This window comes from Chiloscyllium plagiosum, chromosome 2, assembly GCF_004010195.1.
Source record: "Chiloscyllium plagiosum isolate BGI_BamShark_2017 chromosome 2, ASM401019v2, whole genome shotgun sequence".
NCBI lineage: Eukaryota > Metazoa > Chordata > Chondrichthyes > Orectolobiformes > Hemiscylliidae > Chiloscyllium > Chiloscyllium plagiosum.
Window position 1 is genome coordinate 125,749,406 of NC_057711.1, and position 10,495 is coordinate 125,759,900.

The following is a 10,495-nucleotide window of genomic DNA, read 5'->3' on the forward strand; positions in this document are numbered from 1 at the left end:
CTTGGGGGCTTTTATAGTGCATTAAGTCCATGTTTATGTTCCACCTAACCTGACCATTTACATGCCTGAATAAGATGAACAAAATAACTAAAAAGGAGGATATACGGGATCCTCTGGGCCAGAAGGCCTAGGTTAAGGCACATCTGTTCCAAACTTGTGGCATAACATACCAGAACAGGTTAATTAAAAATATCTAAAAAAGGATTGGTGGCAGCACACTACCCCAACCTCAAGGCATCAGTGTTAGCACCACAACATTCATCTTGATGTTGTGATGCTCATTTGCTGATGCGCCAAGGAAGTGTCACGAATGAGCCTACATGAGCTCCCACAAGTGTCTGACTTTGACCTCTAGCAGCCTGTGTGTTGTATTTGTTCATATTTTAAAATACCCAATTCAGGTCTCTTCGCCTGTGAATTTAACTTGTATCACAAACATTCCTCAATGTCTTAAGTAATCGTCACACTGCTTTGCATAGTCAATTATTTATGTTGTATCATGTCACAGATAGAAACGTGTACAATGCACAGTCACTGGATAGAGCATTGAGCAATTCAAAGGCAGCTTGAATAACGGCAGTTGAAGTCTGACCCAGCGTCATTGAAGAGACTCACATGTCTGACTCTATTTTTAGTAATAGTTAATATTAGGCCACTGGGAAGGTGATGGCCTAATGGTATTTTTGCTGGGCTATTAATCCAGAGACCCAGGCAACGTTCTGGGGATTTCGGTTTGAATCCTGCCAGATGGTGAATCTTGGAAGAGTCTGTGATAACCATGGATCCATTGTCGATTGTCAGAAAAACCCTTCTAGTTCACTAATGTCCTTTAGGTAAGGAAACGTGGTCTGGTCTACAGCAATGTGGTTGACTCTTAACTGCCTTCTGGGCAATTAGGGATGAGCAATAAATGCTGACATAGTCAGCAACGCCCTCATCCTGTAAAGAAAGCAAATATTGCAGTGTTAATCTCGCCTGTTTATGGTTCCTACTATGAAATAACATATGTACAAGTATCATGCAAAAGTATTTATTATGACCATGCCAAGCATTTGTACTTGAATTTCTATCTTCCATTACTGAAAGGTATTACATGTGTTTGTTTCTTTTTGTAGCAGCTACACATGTTTCATTGTAACATGATTCAGGAGACAGGACCAAAGCAGCAACAGTTTCTCTTAAGTAGCATCATATAAAATGTTCTTTTTTCATTATTGCTCAGTGAAAATCATGGATTCACAATCTAATACCATGCAGAACAAGGACTGGAATGATTTGAGACTCACCACAATCTCCTCAGGGCATTGTCTGTGGACCAGAAATGAGCCCTTCTCAGTAATGCCCATGTTTCAAGAATAAATAAAGGAAAATTGGCACTAAAAATATTCACTGTAACTCTACACACACAGACACACACATTTTGAGAGTTTATCCCTGTGATTTGCTATTTTTCTAAAGGATGTTTAAGGGGCTGAGTGCAATTGTTGCAACAATGCCAGTGCATTGAAAACACTTTATGATTTTGGTAGACCTCACGGTTATCATGGACTGTCTGTGCCATCAAGTGGTAGAGAAAGGAAGTACAAGTGAAAAAGAATGAACAGGTTTTTTGTTGTGTCATTGTTGATATTAATTTGATATCTGCTCGAGGTAATATTGGGCTGACAGAATCAAGCATTACTTGAGCACATGTGGTCACAGATCAAAACATTCCAGTTGCTGATTCACAATGGGAAATCATGATGCAACATTTTTTTTTGATAGAACTCCTCTTAACCTTACAAATTTAAACCTTAGAACAAGCTTAAAGACTGCATCCTTGTGGATTAAAACTGAAACTTCTTCTGAAGAGAAAAAGCAAAGACATTCTCAGACACACACACACACATATATATATACCTAAGCACACAGGAGTTATTTGAAAATCAGTAAGAATTTCACAAGTGCAAATAACATCCATTTTTGATAGATTTCTGTCAAGCAAAAAGGCCTTAACTATCAAGGGTTTTAAGATATGAAAAACTGGCCACGAGGTGATAAAAAACTTGCTGTTGTTCAACTGAATCACAACAGGTTTCTACAGGGCACATGCCACAGACATCTTTGTTTGTCTGCCACAAATATAGAAAAGGCAGAGTAAGTAGCCAAAAAGCAGAAACATCATGAGAGAGAGATCTTGTGTGTCAGAAAGAGTAAAACATCCAAGAAGCCCAGCTATTGGATAGATGTAATCAACGTAACCATAAAAGGGCTGCACCCTTCTGGTAGAAACAAGGGACCACTGTCTCCCCTACCTTATTTCATCTAAAGATTAGCTGTGATAACAGCTTCTGGCAGATCAACTGTGGAAGTCATCAGAACTGCTGAGCCATTTCTGCAATTCCAAAATCTTCATTGCTGGACAATTTGACAACTTGACCACAAAACAACTGACTTGCATCAAAATCAGAGTCTGAAATCCATTCAGTGTTTGGTAAGAATTGTTTTATTTTCATCTGTAAACTGGGTGTGTAAGACAGAGAATGAAAAAGAGCAGGTTTTTTTTGTGACCAGCAGAGCATTAGTATGGAAGCAAACCAAGTTTTCTTTAGCTTTCCACTTACTTGAACAGGGGCTCTTCCCCGCATCTGTTAATTAATACTTGGTTCAATGTTGTTCAGTTAGCAGTTATGGTATCCCTTACCTCCAGCAGCTACATTTTAATTTTAGCATATGCTGAAGAATTGCTCATTAGTTTTGAAATAAATACACTTCTAATGAAATCTCCAACTGTTTACTCTGCGTGTGAATAAGCTGCAGATTGGTATAGACCCACCAGTCATTGGCACTTTACACACTCCATCCACACATTGATGTAAACCTCAGAGCTGAATTCTATGTTTGAAGCACTGCAGCAGTAACTTGGCAAATACATTTTCTTTTTAGATGGAGCAGATAAATGGAGGCAAAACTGTCCAATCAAAAGGTGCCTAGCATCTACTACGCTTTTGAATTTCCGCCAATAAGTAGATTTAATCACATTCTAGTAACAAAATTGGCTTAAAGTAGGAGACAGAGGCTGGTAGTACAGGTTGCTTTTCAGTCTGGAGGCCTGTGACCGGTAGAGTGCCACAAGGATCGGTGCTGGGCCCACTGCTTTTCATAATTTATGTAAATGTGAATCTGAGAGGCATAGAGTCATTAAGGACTGCAACATGAAAACAGGCCCTTTGGCCCAACTTGCCCATGCCACACAGTTTTCACATATTAAACTAGCCCTGTTTGCCTGCATTCGGTCCACATCCCTCCATACCTATTCCATCCATGTACCAGTCTACATGTTTCTGAAATAACAAAATTGTACTCATTTCCACCACTACTTCTGGCAGCCCATTTCAAACACCCATCACCCACTATGTGAAAAAAAAATTACTCCTCTGGACCCTTTTGTACCTCTCCCTTCTCACCTTAAACCTATGCCAGCTAGTAACTTGTAACGATTGCTAACATGCAGCAAATGACACCTTATTATTCAAGACAAGTGCCTCTTCTTAAAGAGATTTAACCACTAATATTTCGACATATCCTTAAATTCAGCAGAGTAGAGAGGAGGATTGTTGTCTTTGAAGACTGGTGGGCACCACGAGTGCTGAGGGCATTATCATCCTGGTCAATATTATTTTGATAAATTTCCAGCCTGGTTTTGTAAGCTTCTGTTGATTGTTAAATTTTGATTGCATTACAGTGTCTCACCAGAGGCTGTTAAACTTGATTAATATTTAATTTTAAAAAGAGTAGAGAGAGAAGGATTGGTACCCTACTCAAAGCTGTCTAATCTTCTAATTAAAGTTTTTTATAAAGAGAAGTGAGGGATGTTGGGGATGGAGTGTACCAGCATCACTCTAGATAATGGTCATTTGAATCAGTTACCACTGCAGTTCTGTAAGTTTCTATTGACAATTTGATTTTGTTTTTGTGACAGTGATAGTTTATAAATTCTCCAACTTAAACTTTCTTTACATTACAGTGCCCTACCAGCAAATGTACAACTTGATGACAGTTTGTTTTAAAAGTGTAGAGAGGGAGATTGCTGACAGCCAGCTTTTTAAATTACAAAGTACCAGTGTTGTGTACCCTGAGCCCAATATAAGAGGCAGCAGTCCAACAAATGGGGCAAACCATTGGAATCAGCTACATATACAATGCAAAGACACATTAATATGTCAGGCTTTTGGTTAGTTCAGTTCTTACAAATTTAAAAACTATATTGCCTTCAGGCACGGTCAGGTCTTCAAGGAGTTTCAGTCACCAAACTCCCCCTGATATCAAATAGTGGAGTGCTTTCATTGCTAAGCACTATTACGCTTTGTTTGTTGCATTCACTGCATGGTCATTTTTTTTTAAAATCAATCTGTTCTGACATGTTATGACATACTTCTGAAGCAGGAACTTCAATAATCCCCATTCACTGCATTTAGTGGGTGAATTGCATTAGTAGAAATAGGTCCTTTTACAGATGTTTCTAATCAATCATTCAGATCTGTTATTACACACCTCTGAAGCAGATAAGACTCTAACCCAGGTTACCTGGCTCAAAAGCAGGGACACTATGCCACTAAGAACCTGAATCATGCTCCCTCTGTAGATCTTTTTAGAGATGTTATTGCCCACTTCTGAAGGAGTTGGGACTTGAACCCAGGATTTCTAGCTGAGAGGTAGGAACATTATTTGCACCATAAGAATGGTCATGCACTCTATATGGGAGGGCTTGGAATTTAAGGCACTCAGCCATCGTAGTTCATTCATCTCATTTCTTGTATTGATAAAAGAAGGGATATAGGACTTCCTGAAATCAATTCTGTAAGTACTGCTTTGAGCTTTTGGCTTCTGGTCCTTTCTTTTCAATCTAATTTAAAATAACTTTATATTTATACTTCATACATGCACCACAATGCGTATGATTTTGTGAACTTCTACAAGTTCACAACAAAGATGTTTCAATTCAAGTTTCTCCTGTCTCTCCACACAATACAGACTTCTAATGCAAGGAGTTGAATTTCCAAGCTTCACTAGATGCTGGAGTGAATGCAGGGCTGGGTGAAAAGTACCAGCATTGACCAGTGTGGGAGTTTTATCATGCCAACAATTATTTCTCTATGGATGGTGTTAGGGTAGTTAAGAGACAATTTTCTTAGATTTTAATAGGCTTGGGCTGTGCATACTGTTTCAGGCAGACCTATTAAGTTAGACACAGTTATGGACATTCCAGACTATCAGGAGGAACTCCATGAAGAGGTGAATTATACAGAAGGAAATAGGCATTGGCAAACAATTATTACAGATCAGCACAGTTTGAAGGAGAGAATGTGAAAGCACTTGTGCAATGCAGAGGGTCGTCACCATAAAAGGGGGAGCCAATTGTTAAACTCAATTAGGGAGCTAACTGTGTATAAGGAAGCCAATAGATGATAATAGAGACTCTCCATTTGTGTAGAATAGCAACAAAGGGCAATGCTCATTGCAAGAAGGGCAGTGGAGGGAAACAAGGGGCAGGAAGGACCTGGAGGCCATACCAAGAAGATATTAAACTCAGGAATGTTTTGATTCAGCAATGTTTCTGCTGGAGTCCCTCTGACTGAGGGGAAACTATGATTTTGATTCATCTGATGTGTTTTTTGAAGCATTTCCATTGGGAACATGGGAACTCAAAGGAGGAGTTCCGGAAACAAAAATTGCTGGAAGTCACAATGGGTCACACAACATCCATGGGGAGAGACAGAGGAAGCTAATGTTTCAAGTCTAGATGACTCCCCAACTGAGCTGATTTGTTGTTTTCAGTACCAGAATCCAGCATCTGCAGTAATTTGCTCTGATAGAGATCAACTGCCCAAATGTTTCATCGTCACTTCAGGTGGATCCCGGCTCTGCTTCACCACTCTAGCTCATGTGTTAATATTTACACGCTATTCATAAACTCAAATTATGCACAGTTAGAAGTGAAAGATGTCCTAGTGACCCTTTCTGTGGTCTGCCAAATGCAGTAGCCTCCATTCTCAGCCACTTTTATGTGTTATTCCCAGGATCCCTGGAGGCAATGGAGTCAACTTGCTCACTTGTCACTGCCTGCTGGCTGTGTTGCACTGTAATGGTTGACTTCATCATCAACGTTTCAGTATGGACATCTCCAGATTCTGTAATCCTGCATCATTGCGGGAACAGCCTCCATCACTGGGTCCTGCTTCACAGACATTTTCATGTTCATTGGGCATAAGAAACTGATGATGCTGGTGGCTCCCCATGAGTGTTGGCACCTTTCACCTTCTGTGGCAATCTCCTCTACCCTTGGTTGACACTTCTGATAGCTGGAGGGGGGGCATCATCTGTGTCCAGTTGAGATCCTCTTACACATGCATGTGCAATCAATGCCACTAACTGATCAATCTACATAGTGTGGTGTACATCCTGTGTATGCCAATATACAATTCCTGCATGCACTCCCAGTGCCATTGCCAATGGCTCTCCATGAGACTGACCACTCTCTCAATGTAATGATTTGGATATTTACTGAAGGAGAAATTTACAGTGATAGAGGAACATCTTCAACTTGCTGGCACAGAAACAATGGGCCCAAAGTGCTCCCAAACTTTAGGCTTGATTGGATCTCTCCATCAGCAATGTCTTACCTCGACAAATTTTGAAGTGTGCAATTTGAGAAGCTCCTATATTTAAAAAAGTCCTCCTTTAATCATTACCCTGCTACTTCTGAAATATACACACAATTTAAAGGTATACCATCCAAAAGAATCATGCGGTTCACAAAACATTTTGAAAAATGCGTATCTAGTCTATTGGAGCTGTCCCGACAGTGTATGTAACAAATTAAGTAGGCCTTGGAAATAAATTTGCATCAAGTGATGTTAACACTTGGGTTTGTATGTTGTAACTTTACTAGAAATGCATGTCATAATGGTTAAACAATACAAATGACATATCTGTTATGGATGTAGATAGCTTTTTTATTTGCATTTAAAACAGATATTACAAACATTGTTACACAATATTTTTATCCACTCTACCAGACTTACTTGAATGTTCCCAGCATCTTCTTTCTCTGTCAACTGAGAGTTTTAATGGAAAGTGAGACGTCTTTTCATAGCCACATCTCTTTGATCCAGATTTTATGGTTAATGATGAAGTAATATTTTTTGCTACTGACATCAAAGCAACCTGTGCACAAGAACATAATAATCATTGACTTTCTTCTATCCTGTAATAATTTGATCTTGGTGCTATGTTTAGGAGACGTCTAAGTATCTAAAATGTGATCTCATCAAGCTGGAGAAACAACCAATCATATCGCAGAATTCTCAGACAGCAAACTGGGAAGATATAAAATGAAACCAGACCCTAGCATTAAACACCAGGCCTTTGTGTCCACAACAATCAATAATTTAACTAAATCTGATTATCTCACCCCTACACCTCCCTACTGCCTCTAAGCTTAGAGTCCCCAACCTCGCATAGCCCACTTCTATCTCTTTCCCAAAATCCATAAACACAACAGCCCAGGTAGACCCACTGCTTCTACCTTCTCCGGCCCAGGAGAACTCATCTCTTCCTACCTCAAATTGATTTTTCCTCCCTTCTCCAATCCCTTCCCATTAAATCCCACAATTCCTTTGATGCTTTACATCAGTTTTGGAATTTCCACTTCATGGACTCCAGCCACCTCCTCTTCACCATGGAAGAGGAATCATTTTACAAAAAAATTGTACAAAAATTTAGCAGTTTCACTTTGGATTTCCACCCTGCTCTGACCTATATCTGGTCCATCTCTGATTTTCTCTTCCTTTCTATAACATCTGTTTCCATTTCTGGGGATAGGCTGGCCACCAATATTCACTACAAACCCTCCAAGTTCCACAGTTACCTTGACTATACATCATCACACCCTGCTTCCTGTAAAGACTCTATTCCATTCTCCCAATTTCTATGTTTCCGTCATGCCTGTTGCAGTGATGTCAACTTCAGCAAGGGGTCTCCGAAATGTCAACCTTCTTCTTCAGTCAGATCCGACCCCTCTCCTGTACTTCAGCCCTCAGAACTCTCTTCCTTCCCATAACAGCAATAGATTCCCCTTTATCCTTACCACGATCCCATCAACATTCACATCAACAGGATCATTGACCAACATTTCTATCACCTCCTAGAGAATGTCACCACTAGACACATATTCCCAACCTCTCCATTCTCAGCCTTCCATAAGGACTGTTCCCCTTTTGGGACACTCTTGTCCACTCCGCCTCCACTCCCAACACACACCATATTCCAATGGCACTTCACATGGAATTGTAGAAGGTGCAGCACCTGCCCATTTGCTTTCTTGTTTCTCAATATCCAAGGTGTCAGACATACCCTCCAAGTGAAGCAACAATTTATCTGCCCTTTGCTCAATCTACTCGACTTGTCTTTGCTGCTCACGGTGTGGTTTGTTGTACACTGGGGAGATGAAAAGCAGACTGATGACTGCTTTGCAGAACACTTACATTCTGTCCACAAAAATGACCCTGAGCTCCTTGTTGCCTGACACTTCAAAACATCACCTTGTTCCCTGGCCAACATCTCTGGCTCAGACTTGCTGCAGAGCTCCAGCAAAGCTCAGTGTAATCTGGAAGAACAGCACATCATTTCTGCTTGGGGACCCTGCAGCCTACTAGATTCAACAATTTTAGAGCCTGAGCACCTTTTCCCATGTCTTTACCCCAACACTCACACACTAGATCTTGTCATTACATGGGTTGCTACCACAGCCATGCCATTTTCAGTCACTAATGGTCCCCATTTACATCTATTGATCCTCTCTTTCTGTCTCGCTCACACACACTTTCTCTCACTCTATCTCTCTCTCTCTCTGTCTCTTTCTCGCTCTCTCTCTGCTTACTGATGTTACTGTACTTTACCTTCACATAACTAACTGACTGAACATTGGTTCCATTGCATTGATAAAATGACAAAAAGTGAGGTGGGTGCTTTATTGCTGAACATCATATGTCATAGTTTTGTGTTACCATTTTGCTGCCTCCCTGGTCTAGAATATATGTAGGAACAAACATTCACCCTTTTCCCTTTACACAGTGGGAACACTTTGATGATCAGAGGATGTATTTAGATGAATGTATTTTCTGAGGATGTATTTTCTGTACATGTTTAGATAAAGAACCAAAAACAAGAATTCTTGGAGAAACTCAGCAGATCTGGCAGCATCGGTGAAGGGAAAGCAAAGTTAAGGTATTGAGCTCAGGAACCTTTCTACAGCATGAGTTTTGATGAAGGATCACTTGACTGACAATGTTAATTCTGCTTTCTTTCCACTGACACTGCCAGACCTGCTCAGTTTCTCCACCAATTCCTGTTTTTGTTTCAGATTTCCAGCATCCGCAGTTCGTTGTTTTATTTTAGTGTGTAGATAATGCTTTGGTGGACATGCAACATAATCAGACCTGATGCTTTCACAATTATCTCAAATTGGTTTTGTAACTTTAATAGGCAGTGTGCTGTCTGTCATTTTAGATAGGTGTGCAGCATTTGTCGTAGATGTATAGTTGTTGTCAGATGTGTTATCATCTTTGTCCATGTTGTCATCCTGATGGGTGGTTGATGATGTCTGATTCAGATATGCTGCCTATTTCCTCATAGGATTTAATACATGGCCAGTTCCTTAAGCCGTTCAGCAAAATTAGCTTTGGTGAAATCACATTCTGCAGCTTTGCATCGAAAGTTGGTAAATTAGTTATTTGTTTCACTAGGTTATTGTCAGCTAGATGTGAGCTGTATGGTCAGAAATCCATGCACTAACACAAACACCTGAAATTGAGGGAGACACTGAAATATCACAAGAAATCTTAAGGAATATTGAATAATATCTGATTTGTAAACGGTGCTATAAAGATTTCTCTGCAAATAGCAATATGATGTAACTTTTTAAAGGACTTTTACAATCAGACTGTGTTAAAATTAAAGTGCTTTTCACTTCACTGATTTCTAACTGTTTGTCAACTGCAGGGACATCAGCAGATCAAGTAGAATCATGGAATTATTGACACCACCTTCTGGACTTCTATGTTTAACAGCAGGTATGTCAGCATTTTTGTAGGAACAATAACAGTGAATACTGAAAGTTGTGTCACTATTACCAAAACCTAAACCAGGACAATTGCATCTTACTTTTTCAATCAGGCTGAGAGAAGTATGTCCTAACTGAATACTGGGACAGAAAGCCTTTGATTAAGAAGATTATTCTGTCTCTCATAGTTTGCAGTTACTAGTTAATCACAGTCACCATACCAAATTGTGAGCAAAAAACAGTTTTGCTCTTGAAGTATTCGTTTCAAGCTTTGATGCTTCTAACATGGTGGTGACTCAGCACTACCAAACTGAATAGTATAATATACATGATTTGGAGATGCCGGTGTTGGACTGGGGTGTACAAAGTTAAAAATCACACAACACCAGGTTA

The 10,495-nt window shown here is 39.9% G+C and overlaps 1 long non-coding RNA gene across 1 annotated transcript in view; it reads left to right on the plus strand.

Annotated features, from left to right (window-relative positions):
- The first annotated feature begins 580 nt into the window (after positions 1-580).
- LOC122539425 overlaps positions 581-10,495 on the plus strand; it is a 13,773-nt gene continuing 3,858 nt past the window's right edge. The window contains exons 1-2 of the long non-coding RNA XR_006309077.1: positions 581-833; positions 10,042-10,112. This is a non-coding gene — a long non-coding RNA (uncharacterized LOC122539425). The remainder of the gene's footprint in view (positions 834-10,041; positions 10,113-10,495) is intronic.